Here is a 22,115-nt window from a genome sequence, read left to right as displayed (position 1 = left end):
AATTTTGACCATACTTGTTTTTTTTGTTTTTTTTAAAGTTCACTTTTATTTAACAAAAAGGCAAATTGACATATCAGTACATATCAAGTAGACAAGTGTGATCAAAAATATACAGTCCACATAGTATATGCAAGCAGGTACACAAATAAAACATTGCAGTCGTCAAGGACAGGTTCGAATCAAGTCAATCACTGAACTTTGGGATTGGGGTATACCTCAAGCCATCTCTCCCAGATTTTTCAGAATTAAGTTGAGGAGCCACGAGCCTCATAAGTGAGTTTAATAAGTGGTAAAGTGCGGTTGACCAAGGTAATCCAGTACTGAACTGAGGGAGGTGCAGGCTGAAGCCATTGAAGGATAATGGCTTTTTAGCATAAAATAGCAAAGTACGATATAGAATTCTAACATGGGTTTGTGGAACCATATCGTCCACGACTCCCAAAAGACAGGCTTCAGGAGAGAGAACTTGTGGCAACTCCAGGTTATCGCAACATTCAACCACTGTACGCCAAAATCGAACAATCTTGGGACAAGACCACAAAACATGTAAAAAATCTGCTGTCTGATTTTGGCAGCTGGGACAGGCTGGCGATTTATCTGGGAGTATTTTATGTAGTCTGAGGGGTGTAAAATAACAAAGGTGAAAGACTTTATAATTTATCAATCTATCTCTGGTGGAGATAAGGAAGCTATAGCTAGAGTGAGTGGCTTCTTCCCATATATCATCACTGATCTCAGGCAGTATCGTTTGCCATTTACGGCGGGCAGAGTCAAATGGAGAGGGTCCAAGGTCTTGCAAAGCTCTGTATAAGTTAGTAACCAGCTGTCTCGAACTTTCTACTCTAAGGATATTTTCTAACCAAAAAGTATGACAAGTAATCTGACCTGGACCAAACTGGGCTCTACAAGCATGCAGGAGTTGCATAAAACGGAACACATTCAAACTCATGGGAGCTACAAAATCTTGTAATTGCTGAAAAGTGGGAAATGACCCATGTTGCAACAAGTCTCCAAGGGTTTTAATTTTACGAATGGGCCAATATATAAAATCAGGCAATTGTCGAAGGTGGGGAAGATGGGAATTGCCCCATAATGGGGTGTATGGAGTGAGCAAGGGATTTGATAAGTCCCGCAGCCTTCTTGCAGTCTGCCACGCATCATAGGGGGCCCTCAAAACAGGAGGTAGAGTAGTAGAGTCCTTTAGCTTCCTCTTAGGGCAGTGGCATAAGAATTCAATCGAACCCAGAATAAGGGCGTGAAACAACATATTGGGGTCTTCTGGATTAGGTACCAACCATTCATGCACATGTGACAATTGTGCCGCTATATAGTAAAACCAAAGATTGGGGAGTCCCAGGCCCCCATTTGGGACTGTAGCTGTAAGGGACTTCCATGAGATCCTAGAATGTTTATCTGCCCATATATATGAAATCAGAGCACTGTTGACTTTGCTAAAGAATGATTTGGGTATTTTCGTGGGAGCATTCCAGAAATAATACAAAAATTTTGGCAGGAAAATCATCTTAAATATATTAATTTTCCCCCATAATGTCAAAGAAAGCCCTTCCAGGAAGTTGCTGTTTTGATAAAATTACAGAGCAATGGGTATAGATTGTCATCAATAAAGGAGGAGTCTTTAGCAGTTACAATAATTCCCAGATATTTAATTTGGTCGGACCACTGTAATTGGATAGATGGGGGTCAAAGGTCACTAGGGATAGGATCCACCGGTAGAATGGAGGATTTATCCCAGTTGACATTCAAGCCCGAATATGTCCCATATTCTTGGATAAGTGAGAGGGCATTATGAAGGGAAGGACCTGTATCTGCAAGAAATAGCAAAATATCATCTGCATATAACGCAATGTGCTCTTCGCAGGTTTTGTAGTGGAGCCCAGTTATGTTGTTAGCCTGTCTAATCATTATGGTTAGAGGTTCAATTGCCAATGCAAACAATAAAGGAGATAACGGGCAGCCCTGACGGGTGCCACGATACACTGAAAAGGGTAGAGAGTTAGAGTTATTAACCCTAATCTGAGCTACTGGATGAGCGTAGAGTAACTGAATCCAAGCTATAAATTTAGGACCAAAGCCAAATAGTTTGAGTGTTTCCCACAGAAAGGGCCATTCTACTGTATCGAATGCCTTAGCAGAGTCAAGAGATACTATGATTCGGGAGCCTGAGTTATCATGTAGCATTTGCAGGTTTGTGTATAGACGTCTAAGATTAATTGAGGTGGATTTGGTGGGCATAAAGCCAAATTGATCCGGATGGATGACACCATACTTCTTTAGTTAAACTTTAGTTCTCCTTTGAGTCACATCTACCTAAACCTAAAAAAAAGGGAAACATTAGATGCCATAAAAGTTCAAAGAACAGGTGTATTCCTACATCTGAGCAATAGCAATAAAATGTATTCTTGGAAATGTATTCTTGGAATCCACAATCACATTAAGCAGGCAGCAGCCATTTTGTAGACATTACAAAATTATTATTATCTGTTATTAATGCAAGCTTTGCATCATAGCAAAATCTTGTTAATGCACTAGTTTGGGGCACCTGATGCACATGCCCATGTACTGGCTACACAATTAGATTGATAGGAGGGAGTAGGAATGTAAGGAGCACAGTGACAGCTAGGAAATGCAGAAGGAATAGAGGAGGGGCAGGCAATATATGATTGACAGCTGAAAGTTTAAAATTGGTTTATAACAGGTATGGTTGTTTTAATAAAAACATTTTGGGTTACATGTTTTTTTGAAAAGGACTTTTATTATACATCTTTTTATGTCTGGGTGATAGGTCCCCTTTAACTCCTTGGTATTCCAAATTGTAATTTGCTATGTTATTTAAAATTAGTCAAACTCTTTAAATAACTCTTTAATTTCTGATGTCTTAGTTTAATAACAGAAAAAGGTATTATCTGAGTAATGGATACCGTCAACACTAAAATCCTGTAACACAGATGTATCAAGACACAGACAGCTTGTAAGTGCTCTTTTGGGGATTTGCTTTGTATGCTGTCCATGCTATATTGTTATTTTCGATATAGCTCTCTATAGCTGTGCAGGTCTGTATTACAGTTACATCAAAAGACTAGCAGTTATCACAAAATGTCTCAACTTTTTGTTGCCAAAAATAGGATTTATGGTCTTCCAGAGGCAGTTCAATTTAGGTTGTAGTTTGGTAAGATCATTCTACTAAAGACAGGCTGCTTTTATGACATTGAAGTGCACTGTAATCTGTCAGTGAACCTGCAATGGTAGAAGGCTGTCCTGTTCATACATAGTGGTATTAATTCCGCATAACAGTTCCCTAAATGTTTTCTTTGTATCTACCGAAGATTATGTTTGCCTGGAGATTCTTTATTATCAGCTTTGAAATAGACATTGTATACTTACATTGGAGACTTTTGAGTTTTGAGTTTCGAACCAAGGCAAGTTTTGCTTCAAAATTGCCAATATGAGTGCCCTACAATTTCTTAACAAGGTTGTCTACAAAAATCACACATTAGTTTCAAAGAAATGTAGTGACAGCAATTTGATGAATGCAAAACAGCTGTCAGAGTTTTGGAACCAATTCTAGTAACTGTTGTCAAAGTGCCAATGTAAATGATATGATCTTAATTTTGCTGTGGTTTTTTTAATTGAAGCTTTCTTGTATGCAGTAGTCTCTTTCTGGTTTTGGAGATGCTCATCAACAATTCTTTTAATGATCTGGAAAATCTGAATGTAACATACGCTATATATTGCAGGCTTTAGCATACCATAAGAGAGGATTTTCTGTGCTGTTTGCAGAGAACAATACAATTATACATTACAGCAATTAAACACTTATGTAGTATTGCCTGTAAGAAGCCAGAAAGTAAGAAAGTATAGATTTTTTTGGAGGAATCTCAGTTTGTGCAAGGACATGTAGTGAAACCCTTTCCAGCTTAGTGAAACACATGGGTTAATCCACTAATTCATTCATCCATTTGTGCATTTTTATACCAGGTCCATACTATTCATCATTTTTTTCATAGTATAAGCAACACGGGCGAATTTGACCCATTTTGTTTTGGACGGCCGTCTTTTTTTTTTTTTTTGCCGCACAACGCCATACAAGTCTATGGTCGTCATATCTGCTGCGAAACAAGGCGAAAAAATTCGCCCATCCCTATTCCCTTGCTATACATTTGTGGACATAGCAAAAAAAAAAAAAAAAAGAGTACTATCTTCATATGCCCTGCGTGTTTAATGCCCTAGCAGCACCTAGTCATTGACTATGACTAAATGCCTCTAGGGCAAGAAAGGGCATATGGACATGGTGATGGCTTATTTTTACTTTTTTTACTTTTTGGAGTCTTGGGGACAAATTGGCTGAAGAGCGATTTTTCACCAGCGAACGCTCCTCCACACTTTGCACCACTTCACCAGACATAAATTTGCTGCCACTACGCTAATTCACTAAAATTCATTAAAAATATGAAGTTGCGTCTCAGCAGTCGAACGCTGACAAAGTTTCCTTAGCATTAATTCATCAGCGGAAGCATTTCTTAGAGATCTTTCGTTGGCGTGCCTAGCGAAACTTTGTTAGTACTCCTATGCTTAGGCCAATTTGATTTGTGTGGGTGCATATAGGTCGTATAGACATCTTTATTAAAGATGTTGGTTAAAATATTGGAAGTGGCTACTTATTATTACACATGTCCAAGGAAGCAAAGTATAGAATAAAGAAATCCTCTAATGCCCAATCCTAAAACAAATGTGGCAAGCCCCTCAAATTGGTTACAAAAAATTGTTAACACAAACATTTTCAATAGTGGGGGGCGTGGCCTGGACGCTGAAGGAGATGGCCGCCTGATCCCGCAGCTCCGCTGAAATACCCACCCTAAGCCTTCATTAGCACCCTTAGCACCCTGTATACTGTCACCCTCCCTCAGCGTTGTTTCCCGCAACTACCCTGAGCCCTCCGATACTTGCTATTGGCAGCCAGAAGCCTTCAGTAACTCCATCCCGGCGGATCTGGGGGAAGGGAGTGGAAAGCAGCGGCCATTTTTCAGTGCGGCTCACGTAGCCGGCTTCTTCAATGTGACACGCGGACCGCCACTATACACGCGATCCGGAACGGTCGGTGAGCACAACCTGCTGTTTATCTTTACTGCCGGTGTACTGTGAATCGGCGACTGCGGCCCAAGCGCCCCGACCACGTGGATACCGTGGTGTCCCCCCACGAGGCGGCTCATTAGGCCCTTGTACCTCCCCACGTCGCTGAGCACCGGGACCCTCCGGAAGTCAGCAGGGGAGTTCAGCCTGCTAATATTTGTGAGCCACAGCCTAGCACCCCTCAGTTGTGACACAACACCACATCCTGCACGTTATTGTCACCTTACCAGCACCTGGCCATACAGACTTTCCTTTGGCTAACTCTCTCTCAAGGGTCATCTTGTGCAGCTGAGGTGGAGACTAATAGGACGCAGTGCACATTTCCTAGCCACTTCGGTCTCCCCCTGTCGATAGACAGGAACATATTCCGAACTTCCCAAGAGTCCCTCCCCACCTATCATTGGCTCACTATGTCGAGCAGACGACAGCAACAGACAGCTAACCCTCCTGATGGTGCGTCTGATTTTTTCAAAAGCAAATCTACCAAGCCTGCCAAAACTCCGAGCACACCTATGGAACCAGACTCTGACTCACCCTGCACTAAAAAAGATATAAATGAACTTAAAGCTCTCCTCCTGGGATTCAAGGAAGAGATCCAAAACGAAATACGAAACTCGCTTACGGATGTAAAATCTGACATTGCAACATTGGACAATAGAGTTCAAGTGCTGGAACAAGCTCAAGACTCTGTCCAAGACTCCACGTCTAACATGGAGACTCTGCTTCAGGATCTACAGACTCAATTGCGAGACCTCCAGGATGCTCATGAGGACCTGGAAAATCGCACTAGACGAAACAACTTGCGCTTTCGAGATATTCCGGAAACGGTGCATTTGGACACTGTTGGATAGAGCCCATAGAGCCCTTCGTGCTAGACCACACCCGAATATGCCACCCAGAGATGTGATTGTGCGGTTTCATTACTTTCAGACCAAGGAGGCTATCTTGAAGGCGTCCCGAACCGAGAACATGGAGCTTGATGGCGTGTTTCCGAAAATTTACGCTGACTTGGCTTCCTCAACATTGCAAAAACGGAAAGACCTCAAACCTTTGACTGAAGTGCTGAGACAAAAAGGCGTCCCTTACAGATGGGGGTTCCCCTTTAAACTCACGTACCAACATAATGGCCTTACATATACCGTCAAACACCCTAGCGAAATTGAGGAGGCATTGCCTTATCTTCAGGATCCTCCAATGGACTCCTCGGAGACGGAGCCACAGGTTCCTCGGGAACAGGATACTCTAGCATGACCGGAGACTAAGTCCGCTTTGCAGTACGGTCGAAGATTTCTTGAGACGGCTATCGGAGGATATTTTGTCCATTGCACCAAACCTTTGACTTGTTGCTGATGCCTGACTACAGCTACACCTAGATGGCCCATATACCACTTCCATTCATACATTGCGGTCAGATAAAAGCTGAGCTCTGGGCCCTCGGACTCGGCAGATGGGACACTGGGTACCCCCTAAGTTGCTCGCTACCGAACTAATGACTCTGACGATCTCTGCCTGAGAAGCCTAAAGTTCGTATACTGTCGGTCCGTTCAGCTTTTTAGTTGGGCCTTGAAACGACTTTACCTAAGGATTTCTGATGTTTCCATGCCTTGGTACTTTCTGGACAATTGTGCTCCTACAACTATGAGGACCTGTTGATTCTCTTGTGGATATTCTCTAGTTACAGCTGACATGGCTTACATGTTTTTTTGTTAGTTATAAATTGAATCTCCTAATACTTAACACCATTTGTGTTAAATTATCTTGACGTTTTGATATAGGGTATTGATAGCTTTATTATGGGGTGGGCTGCGCGGACTGGCTTCCCTTTTAGACTCCACTCCGTGACCCCACCTGCTGAAGGTTTCCTAGATCAAACCTGCCCTCTCTTCCCCTTCTTTTTTCTGTATTTTTTATTTTTATTTTTATTTTTAGGAACCTTCACCACTCTTCCCTTTTCGGAAGATTATATGTCGATTGACGTACTCTTGGTTTTTTTTTTTCTTTTTTTTTTTTTTCTTCCTCAATTTAATTGTCTGTCTTCCCCTCCTTCTCCCCTCTCTGTCTTCTGACCTATCACTACATTCTTACTTCTGTTTTTCTTCCTTCCCCTTTCCTTTTTCTCTTACCTACTACTTTTTCTCTACTGTTTTACCAAAGCGATTCCATTACCTCCTGTCTTCAACACTTCTCATTGAGTGTTTTCCCCTCCTTTATTTTTTCTTTTCTTTATCACTAGCATATCATCGCAGTGACGTCTTGCTCCCTCGACACTCTCCCGAGATGGCTGCACGGGTACCCCCGGATCCCAGCTCATTTGACCTGAAGGTAGGCTCACACAATGTCAATGGCCTCAATGTGCCCCAAAAACGCACTGTGGCCTTCACTGAATATTCCAAATTAAAGCTTGATATCTTGCTGCTACAGGAGACACATTTCAGTAGAACTTCCTCACCCAAATACCTTTCCAAACACTACCCCCAGATTTACTTGGCAAATTCGACCTCGAAAACGAGAGGGGTAGCCATTCTTATCGCTAAACAGGTAAAATTTCAACTTATACAGCAGTATATAGATCCCGATGGCCGATTCATCATCTTAAAGGGACACCTCCAGAACCATCTGACTACACTTGCTTCAGTTTATGCCCCCAATAATTCAAAGCAGAAATTTTTCAGAATTTTTTTAAAAAAATTATCAGAAATCTTGGAGGGCAGAGTCATTGTGGGGGGCGATTTTAACACGACCTTGAATAACAATTTAGATAGATCTCGGGACATTTTGGACACAAAGCTAACTGGCACAGGCGATAGAGACGTGAAACACCTTCACACCCACCTGAAAGAGGAGGCATTAGTGGACGTTTGGAGAGAGAAACACCCAATAGATAGAGACTATACATTCTACTCCTCTGTCCATGCCACCTATTCACGTATAGATTTCATCCTCACCAAACCTACGTTATTACACTATATCCACACGGTTAAAATTCACGACATTACTTGGTCAGACCACGGTATGGTGGAAACACTTTTCAAAAGATGGGACAAGATCAGGGGAGGAGGGAACTGGAGACTAAATGACTCCTTACTGCTGGATAGGGATATCTGTATGGAGATATCCACTTCCATTACAGATTACTTCCACAATAACACTCCGGCGGATACTTCCCTCGCTATCAGATGGGATGCCCACAAAGCTGTAATTAGAGGAATCTTGATTAAACACGCTTCCCGAAAAAAGCGGACCAAGGCAGAGAAGATTACACAGTTATCCCAAAAACTCCACGATGTAGCCACAGCACATAAAAAACTCCCCACCCCGGAAAAATACAGGGAAATACAAGAACTTAGGACGAACCTAATACAATTGCTTTCGGATACAGCTGCCTACACAATGCGTAGGACTAAATACCACTACTACGAATACGCAAACAAGCCCCATACAATGTTAGCACGCAAACTAAGAGCTCTCCACACTACACAAACTATCCATGCCATTAGAACTCACTCAGGGACTGTGACGAGAGACACAACACAAATTCTCAATATGTTTAGTACCTTCTATACGGAATTGTACTCCGCAGATAAGGCCCCACAAGCCCACCTGGCCCGAGAATCCGACTTCTTGTCTACATGGCACCCACCCCAGCTCACTGCAGACGACCTGGACATGCTAGCTGCACCCATAGCAAAAGAGGAGATAGAACATGTGATTAAACTTTCCAAATCGAATAAAGTTCCAGGCCCAGACGGCTACACGGCAAGGTATTACAAAAAATTTGTTACACTTTTAGGCCCACACCTAAAAGATCTCTTTCAGTCACTCCTCGATGGCTCCCCCTTGACAAAGCATATGCAATCGGCAACCATAACAATGATCTTAAAACCAGGAAAAGACCCCTGTAATTGTGACAGCTATAGACCGATTTCATTAATAAATACTGATATCAAGCTATTCGCTAAAATACTGGCCAACAGACTCGCTCCGCTACTTTCCAAGTTAGTTCACAGGGATCAAGTGGGGTTTATACCAGGGCGACAGGCAGCAGATGGCATACGCACGGTGATCGATCTGATAAGCATAGCGCATACGATTCCCACTTCCTCCCTTCTATTGTCTCTAGATGCACAGAAGGCATTCGACAGGAAATACATGTTTGCAGTCCTCGAAAAGTTGGAAATACCACAGCCTTTCCTTACGGGGCTCAGGCAACTATATGACTCCCCTTCCGCACAGGTGCTTAGCATGGGCCTGTTGTCCACACCTATTGAGATCAGGGGAGGGACACGACAGGGATGCCCCCTATCACCATTAATCTTTGCATTATCCCTAGAGTCTTTGGCCAATGCTATTAGACAAAACCCAGATATCAAAGGCTTCCCTATATCAACTGAGGAACATAAAATAAATTTATTTGCCGACGACATTCTCCTTACACTTACTTCTCCCCAAACTTCTCTACCTAATCTACTTCGTACCCTAGAACGTTTCCAACAGATTTCAGGATATAAAATCAATTCAAAAACATGCTCTCCCCTTAACAATACCCGAATCCGAACTGAAGCTACTCCAACTTAACTTTGACTATAAATGGGAAAGCGATCACCTAGAATATTTGGGAATCAATCTCACTCCGTCTTACAAATCTTTATACAAAGCTAATTATCCAATGTTAATAGATAAGCTTACGAAGGATCTATCTGTCTGGCATACTTACTCCCTGTCTTGGTTTGGCAGAATTGCATCTGTGAAGATGACTCTATTGCCCAGACTCCTATATCTCTTCAGGGTTCTACCTATTAACTTCCCTGAAAAAATGGCTCTCTCGCTTCAAAAAGCTATTTCGGCCTTTGTATGGGGAGGAAAGAGGCCCAGAATTAAGTCGGTGATTATAACCAAACCCATAACAATAGGGGGTCTTGGAGTTCCACATATCTATCGATACTACTTGGCGAGTAGATTAGAATCCATGGTGCACATACACGCTCCTACGGAAGAATATTGGAAGTTGATTGAAAACCACTTCTCTGCGCCCATGCAATTGGCGCACCTGTTTTGGATTCCTAGAGCACATAGAGACATCCCCAAGGGCCTCTTGCCCTCCTCGCAACAAGCTTTGGATTTATGGGATTCCATAGCCCTTAAGGTGAAATTGAGCACACGTTTCACTAGATGTAGGACAATATTTTGCAATAAGACCTTTCTCCCGGGATGCCACCCCCTAGATTTTAAGCCGTGGATAGATGTGAACATGGTCACTATAGCGGATTTCTGCCCAGATAGGGTTACTCTCTCATTCCAACAGCTTAGGGAAAAACATAACATTCCCCAGCTCCAATTTTTTCGCTACTTACAAATCCGACACTATGTGGAGACCGAAACCAAATCTCAGAACGCCCAACCTATGACATACTTTGAAAACATCTGTCTCAACCACAAATACCCGACACATCTGATATCCACACTATACGGCCGCATATCATCAGATACCACTGACATACGTCAGCCTTACATGACTAAATGGGAAACAGATCTGGATCTCCCAATTACGGATAAGACGTGGTTATATATCTGGGAAACGGCAAAAAAAACGTCTATTTGTGCATGTTCCAGCGAAAGGGCATATAAAATCATCTATCTCTGGTATTATACCCCAACACGCTTAAGTAAATTTAGTGGCAACCCGGAACATGCTACATGTTTTCGAGGATGTGGTGCCCAAGGATCCTTCCTACATACATGGTGGACCTGTTTAATAGCCCAGGAATTCTGGAAGATGGTCGCCTCTCTGCTCTCCGAGATTCTACATAGCACTATCCCGGCTACCCCACATACCTTTCTATTGGGCATGAAAATTGAGAACATTAATTCTAAATTGTCCCATAAATTAGCCACACACATCTTGACAGCAGCAAGATCCCTCCTAGCTTCTAATTGGAAGCGACCACAATTACCTGGTTTACAATCACTGATAGCCAAGGTAAACTGGATCCGCGCGATGGAATCCATCAGACATATTCTCTTAGACAGGGCCTATGAGGGGGAGCTGGAGTGGTACCCGTGGACCCGATACTTGGAAAACACCCAATTTGAGCCTCATTTCCCTGACTCTGGAACTATTTGAACACTGTGGGTATTAAGATGTCATTCGGTAAATATGCATTGTCGTTGGGATATCTGTTTCTCTTCTTACCTTTTCTTCACCCTTTCCTTCTTTTTTCTCTTCTAACACCTGTTTCTCCCTCCCCCCCTACACGCTAGCTACGAGAATAGCATAACACTGAGCTATCTCGAGCACGGCAGGTTTTCCTTCACTAGAGCCTCTAAGGCCAATGCTGTCATCCAGACCTACGCCTGTTAGATCACAGGCTGTGGTCGGACATTGAAATTGTTATGTGAAGAATTGCTTAATGTATTTGGACATAAACAAACCTGCCGCTGTGACTATGTTATAGATTATCGCATCCTTTTTACTTGTCATGTTGAAAAACAATAAAAACTTTGAATAATAAAAAAAAAACATTTTCAATAGTTAGTACTTTTGAAGGCAATCACTCTTTAAAAATTAAAAAACACCAGTGTTTTTTTTTATAACTTTTATGAGTTTCTGGCATATAGGATATGATGTCACTAACATAAGATTGAGGAGGATGAAGATTCATCTTATCAGTTTGCTTGGTCTAAGGTTGAGAAGGAAACTCTGGAGAAAGTATGCACTTTAATTTGAATTTGCGTAGTAACGATTGTTCGCCTGAGCGAAAATTTGCCTGGCAATAGGATGCAAAACTGCACTAGCAATGGTCTCTTTTGCTAGCAAATTGTAGTCTACGTCTGTTAGAAAATCGGCCTCCTTGGTGCTTAAGTACCCATTTTTTACTACAAATCACAATCCAATGTTGAGGGGCTGGTATTGGTGCACCTGGACTATCTCCTTGATTTGGTTAGTTTCTCTAAATTTCTTTCTATTGTGCCCTTTCATCAAAACCGAACAGTAATGGATTTCCTTTTTGTTTGTTGTGAAGCTGAATTTTTTTTTTCATTAATGTGCTAGCAACACACCATTCACTATGAGCCTTCTGCCCACCAGTCCATCTGTAAATGAATACTCACTATCAGGGAGATCACTTATCCCAGCTTCTAATCATTTCTGGAAAGTCACTCGCCATGCCCAAAGTGATTTGATCCATTAGAGCCCTGTTGAGCAGACATTAAAGGGCAGCAATGACATGCATTTGCACTTTCCTAGATATTGAGATAAAATATAACTCTCATATGAAAAAAATGCAATGTATGTTTAATTAATTGAACACAAAGCTTGTCTCCATATTCTATAAAAGACTGAGAATCAGGTAAGTTAAATGTTTTCTTCAAGAATACTCTTCTTTTTTCCAAACAATGTGCTCGATTCAATTCAATACCATATTCTACATTTCATATGATAAGTGTGCCTTTTCATATGTCAACTACAATTCATTTATGCTAAACACTTATTGCATTAACTGATATGTCTTTGCGTTACCTATGTTTTCACTACCTAACAGCCCATTGCAAGTGCCGGGAGAGCTTACTTTTCACAATTCAATTCAACCCAAAACTGCTAACCAAATGAAGTTGTTTGCATTATCATGCGGTTTGCATTATCTTGCGGTTTCTCTTATGCCACTTTTAACTGACAGAAATGCTCTTTCTCCTATCGTTAAAGCCTTTGTGCCCTCTTTCCATCTTCTGTTCTCACACATGCACTTAATTGCACAAGTGTTTTAAACATGCTTTCACATGTCCAAATGTTTTTAAAAAATAGATTGATTCAAAATATATGACCAATTTTTATTTCTTCCATTTTCATTAATGAATAACACTTTACTAGTGCTACATCACTTTATTTCTTTTGGACCCTAGCAAACATCCAGTGTTTGAAATGGTAGACTACAAGTTGACTTGGAAAGGGACTGACATAAACTCCAATTTGTATTCAACTGCCAATAACACTATAATGTTCAACCTCACAATGTCAATATATTTTGCCTTCTGGATTATTGGTCACATTCCAAAGCTATGAAGACAAACCGTTGAAAAGATATTGATGTGATTAAAATATAAACATCTTATATGTTAACTAAAACATTTCCACAGAAATCCTAAATTGACCTTTCAACAATTGTCATCATTAATCATTTTTAATCATTTCCCTTTAAATCGATTGTTAACCTTTTATCTTTGCAAGTTGAATGTGCTAAGCTCATTTTCAATATTGTTTTTAAGACCCAGATCTGAAAGTGTTGCAAACAGGACTATAAAAACCCTTCACTCCTTGGCTACTTGCCGAACGTCATGCAGAATTTTGGTGCTCTTATTTGGCTCAGATGTGTCTGGTGCTGGAGAAGAGAAATCAACTTAGAAGAGTGAGGAGACTTTACTGTAAATTGCAGCTTAGAAGGAAGGGCTGTTGCTTCCCCTACTGCATCACACCGCTCAGCAGAGGATCCACTAGTAGTTGCTGCGGCATCTACTCCTGTTGCTCCTGAATGTACCCTAAGGCTATATACTGTAGAACCAGGGTCTTGCTGGCTGGCTTAGGGGAGGCTGAAGTCATTGATAGATATCAACTTAATAGCCAGTGTCTCATGGATCTCTATGAGCTTATCAAAAATGATATTGATCATATGGCACCTACAAAAAGGGCAGTTCCAGGCTTCACTAAGTCATTGGCAACCTGTCATTTTCTGGCAGCTCTCAGTCATCAGAAGGTCTTGTCAGTGGCATGTCCCAATCCACTTAAGTTCTCCAAGCTCTTAAAAAATATGTCATCTATTTATCAATTTTCTTAACATCAGACAGGTGTGGCTGAAAGTTAGTCTGAGGAGGTCTTCCTAACGTCATGGGTGCAAAAGATTGTATTCATGTGGCTTTATTGCCCCCTCATGGTGAAGAGAACATGTTCTGGAACAGAAAGCAATTTCATTCGGGGGCGTGGCCAGCCATGATAGCGAGCGCACGCTAAGTTCAGGAGCTCTGGGAGACGAGACTGTTAATTCCCCCAGAACATAAGCAGGACAACGCAATTTTTTATCTCTGGGAGGTAAAAAGTAGAGGAGAACGTTGGGACCAAGATGATGAACAGGAGGAAACCGAAAGAGCAGCGGGTAACTATGTCGCCTTATCTGCAAAAACCGAACCGCAGTGCACACAGCCAAGATGGCGGCTCCACACCAGAATGCATGCTGGCTTCAGACAAACCTGCCTCTTCCCCAGAATCGCACTGTTGTGGGCAAGAAACGGACGCACGTCGAAATACAGGTCAGACATTACCTACTTCGCTTTCCTCGGCTGCTGTAGATAGTCCAGGGGAAGCATTGGTCACGATGCACGCTCTTACTACGCAGTTAGCTCAATTTCAGCAGAGCCTTACCAGCACACTTTCTAAGACGATTTCAGAGGCAGTTGCTCTGGCTGTTAAAGAGGTGCACTCCGAATTAAGAGAATTGGGCGATCGCACTGATACATTAGAATCAATTACAGATGACCTGACCCAGAGGTTTGTTATTTTGGACTAGGAAAATGGGGCTTAAAGAGGAAATCACACAGTTGAAAAGCTTATGTGAGGACCTAGAAAATAGGTCGAGAAGACAGAATTTGCGTATTAGGGGAGTCCCGGAGGAGATTCCTCATCCAGAAATTGGACAATATTTGAAGGGTCTCTTTACTGGGATTTGCCCTGCGATAGGCCTGGGGGCCTGGCAATTTGATAGGGCCCACCGCTTTTTAGGCCCTAAACATCCGTCTAACACTCCTCCAATCGAAGTGATTGTGTGTTTTCATTATTTTGAGCAACGTGAGGCAGTTTTGTCACAGACAAGGGCATTGTCAATTTTGGATTATCGCAACCATAAGCTGCAGATATTTGCAAACCTTTCCCCCATCACATTGGGTAAACGACGGGAACTGAAACCGACGACGCAGATATTAAGGGATCATAAAATAGCTTACCGATGGGGATACCCATTCAAGCTTGTTGCACACCACAAAGGGCAAACGTATATTCTTCAGAATCTTGACAGATAGCGTCAATTTTTGGAAGTGCTCGGGCTACAGCGTAAACAGCAGCGCAGCCCAGCTAGAGAGCCAATGTCGATTCCTCCATTACAACCGCAATGGTGACAGGTATCAGGATCTTCTCCGCAACAATGATTGGCCTTATCTTCATCATCGAATACGGGGTCCCCGGCTGGAGATTGATTTATATATATGGTCAAGGTTGTTTGGTACACTGTTCACTTATAGTTCAATGACCATTGTGATCCCACTCTCCTTTTAGAAGGATGTCTCCTTTTTTTTCCTGGACAGCGCCATAGAATTCACGGCTGAAGTTTTGTTCCGAGATTGGTACTGGGCTTCCTTCCCCCCATTGGAAGCTATGTGAGCTCCCTTATAGTTTGGGTATTGTTTACACTGAACTGAAATGAACATATTTTCTCCTTATACCAATTTGCTGATATAGACATTTGACATTTATGGGTAGACTCATTGTATTGAATATGACTGATGTGGATTCCAAACTCTGTTACTGGCTGATTGGTCAAAAATGCGTTAAGACTGCTTTATACATATTGTATGACATTTGCTGCTTTTACTTGCTTTAGCTATGGTGAACATTGTGTCTTTAAACTGTAAAGTGTTAAATTCTATTATAAAACGCTTACTAGCCTTAAAAGAGCTTAAAATTCAGAAGGCTGATATAGCTTTATTACAGGAAACTCATTTTTCACAGCTTAAACCTCATAAATTATATTCTAGGTTGTATCCTACAGCTTATTATGCATCTGCCACTCAAGCAAAAGCGGGAGTTGTAACAATAGTTCATAAAGATTGCCCTTTGCAAGTATCTAACACTATTAGCGATCCAAATGGGCACTACTTAATTTTGGAAGGCACTCTGGGTGGTATTTCTTTGTTAGTAGTGAATGTATATGCCCCCAATAAGGGACAGGGTACATTTTTTAAGAAGTTATGCAATAAGCTCTCCTCATTTCAAACTACATAAACAATTTTTGGAGGGGATTTTAATATTCCTCTGATACAATCGGAGGATCGCTCTCATCCGTCCCCAGATTCACACTCTCGCTCGCTCTCTAAAGAATTTAGATGATTTATACATCCAGTTCCGTTATATTTGGTGCTTAGATCATACTACGGGCAGACACTATACATTTTATTCTGCTGCGCATAGAGTGCACTCTCGGTTAGATTATTTTTTGTTGTCACAATCGTGCCTTCGAATCCCTTATACTGTGGATATCCTTCCTATAACTTGGTCGGATCATGCGCCTATTCGGCTCACGCTAGACCTGGCGCAATCTCCTAAAAAAATGTCTCATTGGAGACTTAATGAGACGTTACTCAATGATAAAGATTCGTTTGATGAGATTGATCGAGCTCTAAAGGAATATTTTCAAATTAATACTGGTTCAGTACAGGATATTTCCACGTTGTGGGAAGCTCATAAAGCAGCAATAAGGGGGAGCATTATTGCATTTGCAACAGCAAAGAAAAAAGCTATGAGGCAGCAAGTACTGTACAAACCCTTTTGGTCCGGTTAGCACAATTGGAGACACAGTATAATATGGATAATTCCAACATAGTGCTCAATGAAATTGTATCAATTCATAGTGAATTGAGGGATTTGAAACTGAAAGAAGCAGAAAAAACCCTGGTCTGGACTAGGCAGCTGTTCTACGAAAAAGGTAACAAACAACATACTTTGTTAGCAAGGAAACTAAAGGACCAGAAGGCACAAACGACGATTAAGTCTATTAAGAACAATTCAGGCCAATCGCTCTATAACCTGGATGAAATTACAAAGCAATTCCATTCCTACTATAGCACTCTATATAATCTTACAGTTGATCCAACTACCTCGCCACAGCAGTTGGAGACCTTTTTCAAACTGCAAATTTACCAAAGTTAAGTGAAGATGATCTCCACATTCTGAATAATAATATTACGTTAGAGGAGGTGTCAGATGTGTTGAAAACCCTTCCTGTGGGTAAAGCCACAGGCCCTGATGGATATCCTTATCAATACTATAAATTGTATTTTAAAACCTTAGCCCCATATATAGTGGAACTCTTCAATACTTTTATGCAGGGTTCTTTGATCCCCCCCTCCATGCTTACTTCTAGTTGACTTTGTTACCAAAGGAAGGTAAGGACCCCACATATTGTGCAAATTACAGGCCGATTGCACTTTTAAATTCTGATCTTAAATTATATTCCAAAATTTTGGCTAATCGACTAGCACCTATTTTGCCCAGCCTTATTGATAGAGACCAAGGGGCAAATTCACTAAGATTCGAAGTTGCGCCAGGTGCGACTTCGCCGCACTTCGCCGCACTTTGCCAGGCGTAGTTTCGCAAGTGCTCCGCAAATTCACTAAAATCCGAAGTTGCGCTCAGGGGTAGCGTAAGGTTGCGAAGTTGCGCTAGCGTTGATTCGCTATGTAAAGCGAAGTTACGCTAGCGAAGGCTAATTTGCATACGGCGCCAAATTCAAATTTCAATGGAGGAATACGTATCAGCACTACAAATGCCTAGAAAACCTTCAAATCATCAAATAAAAATTTTATTTTGCCCTACACATGTGCCCACTGTCTAGGTAAGTTGCCATGAGTCAGGAAATGTAGGGGGGAAGGAGGGGAGCCCCAAAAAAATTTTTGATCTTTTTCAGCCTATCACCCATAATGTAGAAAACACGCCAGCGTTTTTTGGGACTTAGAAAAAATTTTGACTTTTTTTGAAACAATCCCTATCTACTCTATTGCGCTTCGCCAGGTCTGAGGTGGCGAAGGAAGTCTAGCGTAAAAGGTAGCGTTCAGTACACTGCGCAAGTTAGTGAATTTGCGTAGTTACATCGCTAGTGAAAATTCGCCAGGCGTAAGGGTGCGAAGTAACACTAGCGAAACTACGCCAGCGTTCGTTAGTGAATTTGCGCAGTAACGAAAATGCCAAACACTAGCGAATTAACGCTAGCGTTCGGCGCTTCGGCGCTTAGTGAATTTGCCCCCAAGTAGGGTTTATTCTAGGTCGGCAGGCGGGAGACAATACGAGATGGGTGATCAACATAATTGATATACTGCAAAAAAGTGGGCAAGAAGCCCTGATATTAAGTTTGGAAGCAGAGAAAGCTTTCGACCGCCTGGATTGGTCATACATGTTTGATTTACTCTCGCACCTAAACTTTGAAGGCCCATATCTGACTGCATTAAAGGCGCTATATACTACTCCTAGCACCTACTTGAAGATGCCCACCCAACAAAGGTCGCCAATAATAATTTCAAATGGGACAAGACAGGGCTGCCCCCTTTCCCCTTTGCTCTATGCATTAAGCATAGAGCTATTAGCAGCTAATATTAGGAACGATCCTAATATAGGAGGCGTGGCGGTAGGCCTGACTTATAGCAAAATAGCACTATATGCTGACGATGTGATTTTGACATTGACCTCCCCTCTCTCTTCTCTCCCAGTTCTGCACGACCTGTTAGATCGTTATGGAAGGATCTCTGGCTATAAGTTGAATATGTCTAAGACAGAAGCCCTTCCTTTGTCCTTATCGGCTTCCACAATAGCTGGGTTACAATCTCAATATAAATATAATTGGAGAAAGGACTATATTTCCTACTTGGGCACTAAAATTACCCCGATATATGAGAATTTATTTAAGCAAACTTTTGTTCCTTTAGCTCAGAAGATTAAAGCTACTTTGATTAAATGAAGTGAATACTCAATATCATGGCTCGGTAAGATAGGTGCAATAAAAATGAGTGTCCTTCCTAAATTTTTATATTTATTTGAAGCCCTCCCTGTTCCAATCCCCCAAAAAATTTTTGGGGAGTTGCAGGCGGGGATTCACAAATTCATATGGGGAAATAAAGGCAATAGAATCAATAAACAAACGTTGACTGCCCCTGTGGTTCAAGGCGGGTTGGGGGTCCAGGTATTGCGTCAATACTATGAGGCAGCTCAATTGAGGCAAATTTTAGCTTGGTCCTCTTGGGCCCCTAATTCTCAGTGGGCATATATAGAACGGACTCAATTCCTCCCATACCATCCTAATGCATGGTTTTGGTCTACTTTAGGTGTCACTTTACCTAAAATTCCGATGTTAAAAACAACGAGGTTTACGTTAGATCTCTGGAAAAAGTTGAGGGTCAAGTACAAATTGGCTTCTCCTTACTCCCCAGTGACGGCAATACTGGGTAACCCAGCATTTCCCCTGGCAATGACACACATGATTTGTCACCCGCAAGAACCTTTTTCATTATTTCAAATTTCAGATATGGTTAGTTCATCTCTTACAACAGTGCTTACATTGGAGCAAATCAAAATGAAGGCATTAGACACCCCTATACCTTGGTTCCTGTATTTTCAGATACTGCATTTTTTAACCCCCTATATGTTGGCCTTTAAGGAGCAGAGTCCCACAGAATTTGAATGTATAGCGGTACAGGGTTTACCTCAGAAAGGGCTAATATCAAAAGTATATAAATTAGTTAATGATCCTTTAGTCACATCAGGATATAAACATAAATATATGGAGAGATGGGAAACGATATTAGGTTACAAAATTCCCCTGGAGGATTGGTCAGACATCTGGCTCAATGCTAAAGGTAGTGTTACCTGTGTAAAACAAAGAGAAACATATATAAAATACTAATGTTTTGGTATCTTACCCCCTCCAGACTGCATAAAATTTTCCCTGCAGCATCACAGGATTGCTGGAGAGGCTGTAATATGGAGGGGACACTTTATCATATATTTTGGGAGTGCCCATTGATAAGGCCTTTGTGGATAGAAGTTCAGAAACTACTTGAAAAATTGACGCATGTCAATATCCGGTTAGAGAGTCTGACCTTCCTCCTGGGGAAGCCTTTTGAGCGACAGCCTAAACATGTGCAGAAACTATTCAATCATATTTTGACGGTAGTTCACCTGTCCATAGCTTCCAAATGGAAATCTGTGGATATCCCTTCTTGGTCAGAAATAAATGAACGGGTAGAGAGTAATAAGAAATTTGAACATTCGATCGCCTTTATAAGGAATAGAATTCCCCAATTTTTGAAGGTCTGGTCGACTTGGGATCTTAGACATCAATAAGATTTCCTATGGATTCAAGGGCCACTTATTAGCAGTTGCTAGGTGTAGATGCGGGTTAAAAGGTTAGATCCAGATAACTTAGGGTTTTGAGTGCTGATTAGTGCAAATATTAGAGTCTACTTTTCTTTTCATTTTCATTTCTTTTTCTTCTTCCAAGTTTTTCTTTTCTCAGCTATTTGTTTTGATGCTAGTAATTGTCAATTGGTTTTCACATTGTTTTATTTGCTGTTTATCTTGTATCAGGCATTGAAATATCCATGTTCAAAAGTTGATAAGAAATGTCTACTGATTTTAACCATTGCACCAATGCAGGGTCTGGACTCTGAACCTTTAAATAGCAGATTGATGTGGACTGCATTGTAATGGATATCCTACGCTGCAATAGACCATGCATATGGTCTTAGATGTATTTTCATTTTGCCTGTACTCTGTGTTTATACAAATAAAAATTTAAGTTACAAAAAAAAGAAAGCAATTTCATACAGTCAACACTCAAATTTATTTGTGACACAAATATGTATTTGATGAATGTTTTACTGCCTTCCCTGAAAGCACATACAACTCCTATATTCTGCACAATTCATCAGTCTACAGCAAAATCTGGTCAAATAAGTGGTGGTTGGCAAATTTTTGTTATATATATAATATAAAATATTGTTTCAACTTTCCATATAATACTAAATATGTTGGCATAGTTTAGAAATGCCAAACATCTTGCAGCTCTTAATACATACTAATGTTGTTTAAAGAGTGCCAAACAACTGTTAAGTAAAACAAACTATTAGGTATTCATTAGGAACACATTTGTTGACACTCCAACCTTTGATTGTTAAAGTAATTTGCTAGCTGTTTTACATAAAAGCTTTTTTACTTCACTCCAGTTGACCCACCTGCTCCACAAACAAAAACTAACAAGCAATTGTAGACAGAATTGAATATGCCAAAAGAGCAATGTAAAGTGTTTAATTTTTATAAAGGTTAATCTTTGTAGAATGATAAAACTCACTATATTGATTTAAGCATATATCAAATCCTTTTCAGGAGATGCTGGTTATGGTTGTCTGCCATGGTTGCTTACTCTAATTGGTAATCCAGCCACACCTGGTGAACACAGTTACAATGCAGCTTGTCAAAGGTCCAGACAAGTAATTGAGCATGCACTTGGCTTAAGTGCGCTTCTGTTATTTGCACCATTCAGAGGTGTTCTGCAGTATTCCTTTAGTAAAGTGCACAATATCATTTTAGCAGCCTGCATTTTAAATAATAATCCAGTGGACAATGATCTATTGGGGGGATCTTCAGTTACGTGAAGCAATTGAAGGTCAGCAACATGATGATCATCCTGTTCATCCCACGGATGCAGGCCAACCAGGTATGGCAGCAAATAATTCAGACCTGAAATTACTGTTTTCAAAAAGGTGTTGTTGTGTGGTCAAATATTGCTTGAGGAGTTCAGTTTGATTATGCACAATTTTTTTTAGTGTTGTGGCCTTTAGTGTTGTGGCCAAATCATAATTTGAATTTTCCATTCTTAGTAGCTGAAAACTTAATTTATACATTTCTCGCATAATGCAAATTCCCTATATCATTGTGGTATCTTATTTGTGTTTACACTTATTGTTGAAAGCTTGGAATTCCTTATCCAACACTCGGAATGGAATGAATCCAGCACACCTTCAGAATGGTCATCTACAGATGATTTCAGATTCTCCTCTAGCTCCTCTGAAAATACAGCATCATGATCATGGGATTGTATTTCTTCCTCAGATTCTACTTCACTTACAGGATTACTTGTATTGTCTGCATTTTTGCCACTACCGAT

The sequence above is a fragment of the Xenopus laevis genome, chromosome 4L (genome assembly GCF_017654675.1).
Source record: "Xenopus laevis strain J_2021 chromosome 4L, Xenopus_laevis_v10.1, whole genome shotgun sequence".
In the NCBI taxonomy this organism is placed as follows: domain Eukaryota; kingdom Metazoa; phylum Chordata; class Amphibia; order Anura; family Pipidae; genus Xenopus; species Xenopus laevis.
The sequence above is the reverse complement of the archived record's forward strand: the minus strand, read 5'-3'. Positions refer to the sequence as shown.